Here is a 14,119-nt window from a genome sequence, read left to right as displayed (position 1 = left end):
CAAAAGTCGGAGTGCAAACCTCCAATAAGGATCTTGGAATCGCATTTAACACTAAGTTATCCTTCAATAATCATATTAACTGATATGATAACTAACATATGATCAATTGTTGATAGCTGAAATTAAATGCGGTTCAAAAGGTTGTTCTCAAGTTGGCATTGCGGTTGCTAAGCTTTAAAGATGTACTACAGTTCAGTCTTAAAGCTGTGGCCAAAGCTGATCAACTTAATTACTTTAGAAATGTAATATTTCTTGCATTATCGTTTACTTACAGTATAATTACTGATATCACTGATTGTTCGATTTTACTTAAGTTGTAGTTTTATTCTTAGCTTTAGCTTTATCATCGGAATATTTTTACCACTGGTTCCCTAGTAAAAGCTCCATCCTTCGATGACACTGTACCATTCCAAATCTTCAAGCACTAGTTCGAAGCAATGGCAACAACAAATCACGGTAGTACTGCAGATGAAATCGCTGCATAGGTTATCTCAATTAAGGGTTCCGCCGTAAAAGCACTGCAGGTAGTTGCGGAAGCCGACCGGTTAATTATGACTCTCTAATAGCAGCAATAGAGTGACATTTTCTTTGAGAAAAAGATAACAATATCGTCAATGTTTTCACTAGGTGGACTTACTCCATTCCCATCATATTCAGAAGGACTATGGGGAGTGATTAAGCTATTCAAAGTCACACTTTTGTAAAGCAGCTAATCTATTATGACCATATGCCCCCATCGTGGAAGAAATTCACCCTAGGGCAAATCCTAGCCCCCATAATTCCTTTTATCCCAACCAAGAAGAAATAATTTTGAAATATGGCAAAAAGGCAACCCATCTGTCGAACATTGGGTTGAATATTTCAAATATATTTTGCAAATTGGCACACGCTTCACAGAATTCTGTTAAATATGGTTTTTCTCCACAAGGGGCATCCTCAGCAGGCGTATGAATTTTTTCGGTAATTAAAGTATCTGGTTGACCGAAAAACCGGCTTACAAGTTGAAACGCTGAGCTTTATTTTATTCAAGAAACATAATTTGAAGGAATACTGCTTAAAGTTCTACAACTATTTCAAAGAGAGAGATTTGTTGAAGAAAATCTCATCGCAACAGAAAGAAGCATTGGCCGCCATCTCTCCAGCTGATTGCAATACCTCTAACTTTTTAGGCTGTGGTGCGTCTTTTTCGTGACACTGCATAGAATTTTGTGTAAATACAGCTTTTTAGTAGTTTTATCTTCATTAACGATCTGGCTTATACATAAATTAATCTATGCATCGTTACACAGATTCAAAAACTCGCATGAACACTCGAGGGGCTATTATTTATGAAGAGGTAGGATTATTATCGACATCCCTCTTGTAGTCCCATAGGGCATACTAAAATGATCATGGAGCAAATTGCTTCACTTTCAAAAGCTCATATTTTAGAGCAAATTTATGGAATTTTTCAACAATTTCCGAGCACGTCGCTTCAATTGGCTGGCCAAGGTGCTGGCCAAGCTTGTTGATATATCTAATATTGGGTAGTCGAAAATGTCTTTTCGTATTTCTAATCAAACTGCAACTAATTTTTTTTATATTTATAATGAACTTTATTAAACCAAATATGTACCATTTTGGTCGACCACCTTTTGCCATTTTTCTTCTAGAGACATTATTCCATCAGTGTAAAACTTTTGTGGTTTCTCGGCGAAAAACTGCGACAAGTATATTAATTTTCACAGGCTTCTCTTGAAGTCAACTTTACTCCATTAAGGAAGTTCTGCATTGACCGAAACAAATGGTAGTCCGATGGTGCAAGGTCAAGGCTATATGGTGGATGCATCAAAACTTCCCAGCCAAGCTCTCCCAGGTTTTGCCGAGTTATCAAAGATATGTGTGGCCTAGCGTTGTCCTGATGGAAGACGACGCCCTTTCTGCTGATCAGTTCTGGCCGTTTTTTTTCGATTGCTTGCTTCAATCTCATCAGTTGTTGACAGTAAAGTGTAGAATCAATCGTTCGTGCAGGGTGGAGCAGCTCATAGTGGATGATTCCTTTCCAATCCCACCAAACACACAGCATAACCTTTCGAGGTGTCAATCCTGGCTTTGCGACCATTTGTTGAGCTTCACCATCCTTGCACCATGATAGATAGTACTTAGATTCGAAACTGCGGATGGTATTGCAAATATTTTTTTACTTGTCGTTTTTGTTTTTTCTATTATTGTAGAGATTGTAAAACTCTGCACTTCATGCAACCCGTGCACCGTATAACGGTTTGGCAATGCAAAGGAACAGCCTATCTGTAAAAGCAAAATTACTCTGAAAATTCTTTGAAAACTCAAACTATTTTTATTCCCCAGATATATTTATTTCTATACCTTTAAATAAACTTCTTCTTCTTAATTGGTGCGATAACCGCTTACGAGATTTTGGCCGAGTTTAACAGAGCGCGCCAGTCGTTTCTTCCTCGTGCTAACCGGCGCCAATTGGACACACCAAGTGAAGCCAAGTCCTTCTCCACCTGATCTTTCTAACGCAGAGGAGGCTTTCCTCTTCCTCTGCTACCACCAGCTGGTACCGCGTCGAAGTGTATTTTACACTACAAAGCTTTAATAGAAAAATATAAAACATAGGAATATTTATAAATCAATTTTCTTTTTTGTAATTTTTATGTTTTATTTATACAGTAGCATATCAAAAACTAAGAATCGAAACCGCTACTAATTTCAATCAACCCTTTCTCCAGCAACGTGAAGCAAGTATTTCTCTTCATTATTTTTAAATCAACTAAAACATTGCATATTTATTTTCACGGTTGCCGTCCGCATTTCTTTTTTCATTGCATGCTTACTCACGCCATCAGCAGAATTGACTCGTGTGCCAGAAGTGGAAGTTTATTGCTTTTATTTTTTGCAGTAATTCATATTTAATATTTACTTAATATACGCCGTTATAATTCATATTGTTATGGTAATCGTATTGTTTTGAAATTATGGGGGCTGATTTTCGTGTTTCGTTTATATTTTATATTTTCTAATTTTGTTAATAAAATTTCTATTGTTAAAAGCTTCCGGCGATCGCTGGCGGTGCCAATAAACTGTAGTGACGCCATTTAAACGGAATATTTCCAACAAGAAAAAGAAAAATTAGTAAATATTTTATGGACTATGAAAATAAGTATGCACAGAAGTGAAAATAGGTTTTAGTACGAAATTGTTAGTATAGTACTTGTAATTAGCGAAATTTATTTTGTTGAAAATATTAACTCAGAAGTGTTATATTGTTTTTTTCTTCACTATATTTGTTCATCGTGAAGAAAAATTTTGAAAAGCACTTTTAATTAATGATATTGATTATTAGCAGAACTCGGAGTCTTCCAGCTTCGTCGATTTCTTTATCACGAACTTCTAATTGTCTTATCATTTTGAAGATAGAAACTCTAATAAATGTTCCGTTTTTATTTTCCAAATTTTTTATCAGCTTTTTACTACTATTTAGAGTGAGATGTTCTTTTGTACTTTGAATGAGTTGCGGAATTTTAAGCGCCTCTTTAGCTCAGTGGTAGAGCACTGGTCTTGTAAACCAGGGGTCGTGAGTTCAATCCTCACAGGAGGCAAGAGCTGTATAGATATATTTTACATTTAAAAAAACCTTTTTTTTAAGATATTGGCTGTATATTATTTTATATAACTAGTCTCCAATATTGGCAAAGAGTGTTGCTTTTTTCATGTTGCTTATTAATTTTCTTATTGCAAGCCGAGGAGATGGCAAAGATTCGGTTTTTGACTTTTTTATAATTTTTTTTTATATTGTTTTTTTATAATTTTTTTATGAATAATGGAATAAGGAATAATGAGCAATAGAATAACAAATCAGCATATTAAGAATTTAGAGGACATTTACATTTTTCATCTGTGATTTGCCTGTTTACTTCCGTTTAAGTGCGCAACCAACGATGAACAAATCTGTCTGATTTATCCGTGCACATCGTGATTTTTCACGTTAGGGGTTGTGGTTCGTGAACAAATCCGATGCTAGTCGAGGAATTTCGCGCACATTCCTTACCTTAGTGGCAAACTTTATTAATCTTAACGGAGTTTGTCCTACAGCGAACATAGACGCAAACTGTTAATTAAAAGAATTTAATTCTTTTTGCAATTTAAGTAAAACAAAAAATAAATTAAAACTTTGATTAACGCAGAATCATAGTAAATATCTGAAAGATTTATAGCAAAAACATAATACTCGAATCGGTTCAATCAAATAGGTGTGTTGCAGTTCGAAAATTAATTTTATGATTTTTGTCTTATAGACACATTTTTTTTTTCGTAAGCTTATAAAATTTATGTTGATAAAAGCCTTCCAAGAGATATAATCTTCAAAACACAAGAAATGCTGTGGAATTGTCGATTTTTGGGTGGGGTTATTAGCGTACATACATATTTTGATACCTCATTTTATTAGAAGTACAGATATTTTCTATTTGGAACGAATTTTTTAACTTGTTTTTTAACGGTTAAACAAAAAAAGTGATTTTTCAAAGCATTTTATTAAAAATGTGGCAACCCTAATATCAGGTTATCCTACACAAATGGTGTCCATATTTCAAAAACTAATTTATTTCATTATTTTTCGGAATACGTAGCAACTCTATTTCACATTCAGTCTAAATTATGCCTGCAGTGCTCCTATTGCGCGAACGCAGTGAGATCTCGAATTCTATTGAACTTTATTTCGAATTATCTAAACTTTTTCTAAATAGGTGGAAACCCTATTCCACATTGTGTCTAAATTGTGCATGCAGTGCTCTTATTGCTCGCTCAGTATCTTCATGAATGCAATGAGATCTTGAATTATGGCATCTAAACTTTGTTTTTCTGCTCGAATAAACTCTGGATTCTAATTTGACTTAACGATCTTTTTGTAGTATGTAGTCAGTTAGAACAATTGTTTATTTATTTCGTAATAAATAAATAAGTTAATTAAATAATAAGTTAAAGTTTTTCCAAGCAACTTTCCCAAGCAGCTTGCATTTGACAACAGCATTGTAATAGATTAGTTACATAACACATTTACATTTTTGTGTACGTGGTAACCCTATTCAAAAGTTTATTATTATCACATTTTTCGAACCGCTTTAACTTTTACGGGTATGGAAATATATTATTAATTACCTTATTTAATTTTTAAGATAGGTGCAACCCTATTTATGATTTGAGAGTTCTCTAAATACCTGTCCTTGATGCCCATTATGTGATATTTTAATAAACTTAAAAGTTAAGCTCATTTAATTTTTTTTTGTATATGCACAGATGGCAACTCTGTTAATTTTTTTCTAGTTTGAAACCTTCTCAAATAGATTTTGATATCAATATTCTAATACATAATTAACTACATTACATTAAATTTTTAGTTAGGTGGTAACCCCTTTTAAAACTTGTTCGTCATTATTGCATAATTTAGCTACCATATCTCAAATTTTTAGGTAGGTGGCAGCCCTTTCTAAAAATGGCTCGTCATTAAAAATTTTAGTTAACTTATATATGTATTGAAAAAACATTAAATTTTTATATACGTGGCAACTCTCTTTAAAGGTATGCCTCATTTAAAGTGCAAATAGCTTTCCCTTCATATAATATTTTAATAAACAAAAATTAATTTTGTTCAAGTTCTTCAAATGTATTTTTGCTCTTTAGAAGTGAAAATTTTGTTGCTTATAAACTAAATTTTTTGTTAATAAAATTTTAATTTTTTTGAGTTTTACTTTGTATGAATGTAATTTCAAATCGTCCCCTTAGTATAACAATAGCCTATGTGCTCATAGGCTATTATTTTTTTATTGAATTTTTGGATTCTTCATTGTCGATTTTATATGCGGTCAAAATTTTGTCAAATTCTAGTTCCACAAAGTGGGTCAAAACATCAGTCAAAAAATAATAAATATATACAGACAAAACGAGATTTGAGTGAGAGCTACTTTCGACAAAAAGTTTGAAATTCATTTTCTCAAAACATCAAAAAATGTATAGGCTATTTTAATACTAAGGGGACGAAATGTAAATAACTTATCTTTGATACCCATATTTTAATATCAATGAAAAAAATTATTATTTTAATGTATTTTTGTTCCTTAGAAGTGAAAATTTCATTCCTTATAATCTAAATTTTTTTATTTATAATATTTAAATTTTTTAATTCTTTCTTTGTTTTTAGATATTTTAATAATTTTTTACTTCTACGCGTCTACTTTGGTACTTGCAACTAATAGTTTATACCCGCACAACAAAGTTCGACGACCAGTCGGCGTAATATTCATCAACGAATCACTACACGTTCACTGATAAAAATCTATAATTAAAGTTGAGAATTTTTTTTTTGTTTTGCTTTTTTTGCAAATTTGTGCAAAATATGATTTATTACACTACAAACGTTGCCGAAACGTCTTTTTATGACCTACGTACATAGGTATTTACCTATTCTGCTATTAATTCAGCTGAATCTTTCTCAAAAACACTAAAAACTTTATTAGCAAACACAAGTAGTTAGTCAGAAATTCACCGAATTGGCACGCGGATACACAAGTTTAGATTTAAAAATGATTTTTAATAACAAAATCATCTTATGGATTTTCAGGTACGTTTCCCATCCAGAGCAGAATGCAGATGAGGCAAGTGGACGATAAGAATGTAATCTTTGTACAAGTTAAGACCAGCCGCACAAATTCGCTAACTATGTACAATTAGCTGATGTTATATTTTTTGTTAAAGCTCAGCTTACGCTTTACAACACTACTTTTGCCTACGTGACCAAGATCGAGTGATTTTTTGATGGGGTACGCGCAGTAACAACCATTGCTCTCACACTTTACTCAAAACCAGTTTTGAGGAAAAGCTAATGAATTATGAGTTGCATGGCCTAGCGGAAAACGTTGGTGAAATTCCATCGAGCTGGGGTTTGATTGAGCGAAGCATTTTAGTTAAAGAACAGAATAAAGATTGACATTGAAACCGAAGGTCCAACTCGAATTTTTATAAAGATATTAAGTGGCGCCCAACGTGGGGCCTGTCAAATAAATATTTCGGATGCAAGAATAATTCCTATAAGGAAGGCCGGATAAAGCGACAGGTCTCAAAAGAACCAGGACCTTTATCTACCGGAGCAGTGAATCATACATTTTACTTGGACAGTTGGGATACTGTGAAGCCTTTATCTTATCTTTATCTTTTCGTAATTACATACATATGTAAGTAATAATTAGATTTGATAATTATTTCATGTGAGAAATAAAATATAAAATTTGAGACTAAAGTGTTAATAGTCCCTTTTCGTGTCGTATTGAGGTGAAATTTTTTCCCAATTGCGTAACATACACGTGTTCAAAACTAAAAAAGGTTCAATATACTTGCGTAAGAAACAATAAAAAGTTATTTTTTCATCAATTGGTTTTTCCATCTTAAAAACGGCAAACTTGAAAAATTAAAAATCGCTATATCAGGCGATAACAAGATTTCACTGCATTTGTGCAAAGTTATTGAAACTTAGTTCCCAACTTACGTAACATACACGTGTTCTATAGTAACATTAGCTAAATATTTTCTTTCTGGAAAATTTCGCATAGAATTTTTCATTTCAATTAAAAACAAAAACTACAAAGTTTTCCATATTAAAAAATTGCTGTATCAGGCGAAAAGAAACATAGATTTCCGTGAATTATTTTGAAACATAGTAATATAATTTGTCAGATTACATAACATAATCTCGTTTAAAACAGTTAAAACAAATGGTACACCCAGTCTTTTAACTTTTACGGCTGTAAAAATACACATTTTCCATAGTGCGGAAAACGAACCATAGATTGTTCAGTTTACACATAGTTGTTTACAGCCACCAGAAATCATCGTGATATCTGTAGTTTCTGCAGAATGGAAATCACAAGAGAGCTAGTTTTAGATATCGTAAGAGTCTCAACCGAGCGTGCTAGGGCAGAGTTCACGGCCCAAATTCAAGAACTTACTCTAGCCTTAAATCGCCTTAAACCACCATGTGTTGAGCCCTACCAACCCGTTGCAATTAACCCTTTAACAGAGTCAGGAAATGCTAGTTTGGACTTAGTAAAGTCTTTACCCGAATTTAGTGGCGATGCCTCGTGTTACCCAGCCTGGCGCTCCGCTGCCGCCTTTGCCATTAATTACTACCCTGAAGGTTCCGAAAAATATTACGTGGCAATGGGCATTTTCCGGAATAAAATTACTGGTGCGGCGAATTCAACACTGTCGTCTTTCAATACGGTGCTAAATTTTAAGGCAATAACCGCCAGGTTAGACCAAACCTATGCAGATAAAAGACCAGTTCATGTTCTGGAAACTGAACTAAGTATTCTTAGGCAAGGTCATTTGTCAATTGCAGACTACTATGACTCGGTGGACAAACATTTGACGCTTATCATAAATAAGCAAATAATGACGAATAGTGGCAACGACGAAGTTATAAAGGCTCTAAACGATCGTGCAAGAGCAAACGCTCTACGAGTATTCATTTCAGGTCTTCGCCGTCCACTATGTGACATATTATTTTCCTCGTCACCAAAGGATCTGCCCACTGCCTTGGCCGTTGCACAGGGGCTTGAGATGAATCACAAGCGCTATGATTTCGCCCAAACCTTTGCAATGGGTAGTTCAGTTAAACCAAACAAAGTAAGAGCGACAATGCCGCAATATAATTTTAATTCACAAAATGAACCAAATCGTTTACCAAATCACAACAATAGACCGAGTCCAATGGACGTTGACCATGGCACATCTATCTATCGAAAAATTAATGCCACTCAAAATAGTGCAATCATTTCCAAAACCCCCAATCAAGCAGTTGTATTTAAACGTTCTCGTGAGCCATCCGGTTCTTCCCAGAGACCTGGTGGAAAGACACAGCGGGTTAATTATATGCCAGACAATATTGGCATAGTTTCTGATGAATCTGAAAACGAAGAACACTACGACGACTATGATAGCTCGAATTTTAAAAGTTATTCCGAAGAGCCTTACCATACATGCGACTCTAAAAATGATTCCGAAATAAATTTTTTAAACTAAAGTCGCTCCTACCTTTCATCACTAAAACTACTGCGAATGGTCAGGAGCTAAAAATATTAATAGATACAGGCACTTCAAAAAATTTTATTAAACATTTTCAATTTCTCGACGGAATTAAGGAGATGAAAACCCCATTTACGCTAAAATCAATAAATGGGCAAAATTTTATAGACAAAAAATGTTTGGTTAATGTTCTCAACCACACCTCGACTTTTTATTTACTTGATAATCTAAAAACGTTCGATGGCATAATTGGTTATGACTTCCTAAAAGAAATTGACTCAAAAATTGATATTAATGCAGGGTATTTATATTATCGGGATGGTAAGGTAAAACTTCAGCACCTTTGTTGCAATCAAGTCAACTTGATTACAATTAACGATGATTCCGTGCCTGCAAGTGTTCAAAATGACTTTCGTCAATTAATTAATAAAAACACTAATGCATTTGCTCACCCAAATCGTTCCCTACCCTACAATACCAATGTCGAGGCTACAATTCGTACCACTACAGAAAACCCAATTTTTAGCAAAAGCTACCCGTACCCGATTTCAGCAGCAGAGTTCATAAACTCCGAAATAAAATCACTCTTAGGAGATGGCATAATTCGCAAGTCGTGTTCACCCTATAATTCGCCCGTCCACGTAGTAACAAAAAAGGGCATTGACGAAAATGGCAAACAAAAACTGCGTATGGTGATAGACTTTCGGAAAATTAACGAAAACACCATCTCTGATCGATATCCCATACCGGACACTTCTGTCATCCTGTCCAATTTAGGAAAATCAAAGTTCTTCTCCACGCTAGATTTGAAGTCAGGATTCCACCAAATCAACTTGCGCGAGAAAGATAGACCAAAAACAGCATTCAGTGTAAATAATGGCAAGTACGAATTTTGCCGCTTGCCATTTGGTTTGAAAAATGCTCCAAGCATTTTTCAACGAGCGATAGACGATATCCTGCGTGATGAAATTGGTAAGACCTGCCATGTTTATATCGACGATATAATTATCTTTTCACCAAACGAGCATTTGCATCTGAATGACATTAAAAGAATTTTAAACAAATTAGAAACTGCCGGTATGAGAGTTTCGCCCGAAAAGTCCAAGTTTTTCCAAAAAGAAGTGGAGTTTTTAGGATTTGTAGTGTCGCAGAACGGTTTAAGAACTTGTCCAAACAAAATAACCGATATTTTAAATTACAAAGTTCCAGAAACTTTACGCTCTCTACGATCCTTCCTTGGTCTTGCGGGATATTACCGCAGGTTCGTGAAAGATTATGCAGCCATCGTAAAACCGCTAACGAAATATTTGCGAGGAGAGAATGGACACGTAGAAGCTAACAAGTCAAAAAAAATCCAAATAAAATTGGACCCCGAAGCCATGTCCGCCTTTAACAGAGTTAAGAAAATTCTTGCTTCTGAAGATGTTTTGCTCCAATACCCGGATTTTAGCTGCCCTTTCGATCTGACCACAGATGCGTCTTCAAATGCTTTGGGCGGTTTTGTCCCAGAAAAATAGGCCCATAACAATGATTTCCCGAACGCTATCTCGAACAGAACAAAATTATGCCACCAATGAGCGTGAGCTACTAGCTATAGTTTGGGCATTGAAGGCCCTTCGGCACTATCTATATGGCGTCAAAAACATCCATATTTTCACTGACCACCAGCCGCTTATCTTTTCAATTTCGGATAAAAATCCTAACACTAAAATGAAAAGGTGGCGTGCTTTCGTCGAAGAGTTTGCTCCTACGTTTCATTATAAGCCAGGAAGTGAAAACAAGGTGGCAGACGCGCTCTCCAGACAGTTCATAAACAACATGAGTGAATCAATAGATACGGCTCATAGTGAGGAATCATTGAGTAATGTTGTAAAAACGGTCAAATGCCCCATAAATCAATTTAAAAACCAACTAATACTAACAAAAGCGTCATACCTAAATAAAGTGACAAAAATTATTTTTCAGAAACATGTCCGCCATACAATTTCCTTCGATTCGCTCGAAAACTTGTTTGAATGTCTTAAAACCGTAATAAATCCTAATAATACGAACGCGATTCATTGTGACCTACCAACACTTTCCGAAATACAAAACGATTTAGTTTCACTCTTCCCGGGAGTGAAATTTCTCCACACAGAAATTTTTGTGATAGATTTGATAAATAAAACGGATCAATTAAAAACAGTAATTGCAGAGCATAACCGCGCACACCGTTGTCTGCAAGAGAACTTTAAACAAATTTCTCGAGAATATTATTTCCCAAATATCAAAAAAATGTTAAAGGCTATCATTGCAAACTGTAAGATATGTCTAGAAAATAAATACCAGCGTAAACCAGTAAATCTCGAAATAGGCAAAACTCCTATTCCAAAGACACCTGGCGAGATCTTACACATGGACATTTTTTTTACAGACAAGCAACATTTCCTAACCTGTATGGATAAGTTTTCGAAATACGCTGTAGTAAAAGTCAAAAGAAGCCTTGCTAGAAATACTCCTAATATTTAAAAACACCAAAACTATTGTTTCAGACAATGAGAAAGCCTTTCATTCGATGACAATTAAAACTTTTCTTAGGGACAACTTTTCAATCGAACAATTTTTCATTCCGACGTTACATAGCCAAAGTAATGGGCAGGTTGAAAGATTCCATTCAACCTTAATGGAAATTGCCCGATGCATAAGAGAACAACAACAGCTGAGTGAGACTATTGAATTGGTGCTACTGGCTACTCATAAGTACAATAACACCATTCATTCTATTACAAATGCTAAACCTATCGACATTCTTCATAACTCTTCGAATGAGGATTTGGAAATGATACGCGATAGATTGTGCCAAGAGCAGGGGAACGTTTTAGGTAGACGGAATAAAAATAATAAAATGAAAACCTATGAGCCTGGTGAAAAAGTATTTTTGAAGAGAAATAGACGTCTAGGAAACAAATTTAACAAGATATTTGTTGAAAAAGTTGTGGAAAAGGATCTAGGCAGCACGGTCTTGATCGATGGAAAAATCATTCATAAAAGCAACTTACGATAAGTGTTGTTGAGCCTTTTTTTGTTTCGTATGAGAGTTTAAGTGGTGGAAGTTATATTGCTACAATGACGCGAAAAAGTTCGTAAGCGTAAAAAAAATTTATCTGAAAATGAAATATATTATCAGTTCTGATTATTTACAACTTCCTGATAAAATTAGAATTGTAAATAGACTCTTTAAACTAAGTTTAATTTTCACCATCCTTTGATGAGTTACATTCATTTTAATTTTAAGAAACGTAATCATAGTATAATCATGTAATCATAGTATAAGAATCAAACAAATTTATTGTTCAAAAGTATGGAATTTAAGCTCAATCAAGCTTCAACATTAATAACGCTTTTAACTACCCATTTACAACTTTAACGTGCTGCGAATGACGATCCGGTCTACAAAGCCAACAAGTCGTATTTTGAACCTAACTATTCGAACCTCTGAGCCACAGCTTTTTAGTAGCTGAAACGGGGACGTTTTGAACTCGACAAGGAGAGTAGTTAAGACCAGCCGCACAAATTCGCTAACTATGTACAATTAGCTGATGTTATATTTTTTGTTAAAGCTCAGCTTACGCTTTACAACACTACTTTTGCCTACGTGACCAAGATCGAGTGATTTTTTGATGGGGTACGCGCAGTAACAACCATTGCTCTCACACTTTACTCAAAACCAGTTTTGAGGAAAAACTAATGAATTATGAGTTGCATGGCCTAGCGGAAAACGTTGGTGAAATTCCATCGAGCTGGGGTTTGATTGAGCGAAGCATTTTAGTTAAAGAACAGAATAAAGATTGACATTGAAACCGAAGGTCCAACTCGAATTTTTATAAAGATATTAAGTTACACAGACAGGCCCCAGATAGAGACGCAGAGACGCATCATAGCAAGATGCTCTCACTTTAGCCTTAAAAACAACAGAAGCATTGATATTCTTACTGATATGCCCTGATATGGACAAAGGACAGTCAACTATTCTCAGGTTACATCAAAACTAGTGCTGGAATATTTTGATAAGCTTAATATCTTAGGCCCGAACAACTAGGTATGTACAAGTATTCTAAGGATTTCAGGGCACATAGGAATAACTGGGAGCAAAAAGGCAGGTAGTTAGCCAAGAAAGGTTCGGCTTCCCCATTTGTATGCTTAAAACCATTTTGTAGTCAAGGCAAGTATAACTTAAGCTTTCTCATTCAGAAAGTAGAGGAAAGGCAAAACAGGCCATACTGAGACAATCTACCGAGTTTATCGCAAGCAAAATCAAAGCTAAGCATAATTTTAGAATCACCACACGAATTCTAACATGGAATTGCAGACTGAATTATCATTTTACTAACTGGGAAATATACTCCAATAGAATTTGCGGGTTCTGCAGGTATCAAGGCGAAACAGCCAAACATGTGCTTCCATTGCACCCATCACTTATACATAACCTGGATAAACACATTTTATTTAATCCTTCTTCTTTATTGGCAAATTCTTAATACAAAATTTAAGCGATCGCAGTTCAATTCTTCATTAATTTAAATACAACTATGATCATTAATTATTTCTTCTTTTTTACATTTAACAAAACTGTAAAATATTTAATATTACATTATGCTGATTATCCGTGCTTCGTGCTGCTTTAAGCAACTGCTCAATAGTCTTTAATCCTGTGCACTTTCTTATGTCAAGACATTGGCTCCCTTTCAATTACTCATTTGCCTTCGATTTTACCTTTCACAATCATATGCTACAACTCATATTTAGGACCAAAATTTTCGGTTTTGTGGCGCTTTATCGTTGGTTCTAGCTCTCTATCCTTTCAAAGTTTTGTTAGAACTTCTTTGTTAATGCCTTTGTCTGTCCACGATATTTTCAACATCCGCCACATCTCACACGCTTCAAATTTTTTCATACTCGTTACCTTTAGGGTCCATGCCTCGAAGGCGTTCAGCAAAACAGTCCAAGCCTAACATTTAAGGTACCAAAAACGTAATTTCATGTTCAAGCATTTATGGGAAAG

General features: G+C 34.8%; 1 non-coding gene across 1 annotated transcript; it reads left to right on the top strand.

Moving 5' to 3' along the window:
* The first annotated feature begins 3,530 nt into the window (after nucleotides 1–3,530).
* Nucleotides 3,531–3,602, top strand: Trnat-ugu (transfer RNA threonine (anticodon UGU)). Its single transcript has one exon. It is a non-coding gene; the product is annotated as a tRNA-Thr (tRNA).
* The last annotated feature ends 10,517 nt before the right edge of the window (nucleotides 3,603–14,119 follow it).

Source organism: Anastrepha ludens, chromosome 5 (genome assembly GCF_028408465.1).
Source record: "Anastrepha ludens isolate Willacy chromosome 5, idAnaLude1.1, whole genome shotgun sequence".
In the NCBI taxonomy this organism is placed as follows: domain Eukaryota; kingdom Metazoa; phylum Arthropoda; class Insecta; order Diptera; family Tephritidae; genus Anastrepha; species Anastrepha ludens.
Note: the sequence above shows the minus strand (reverse complement) of the source record. Positions and strands in the feature narration are given on the sequence as shown.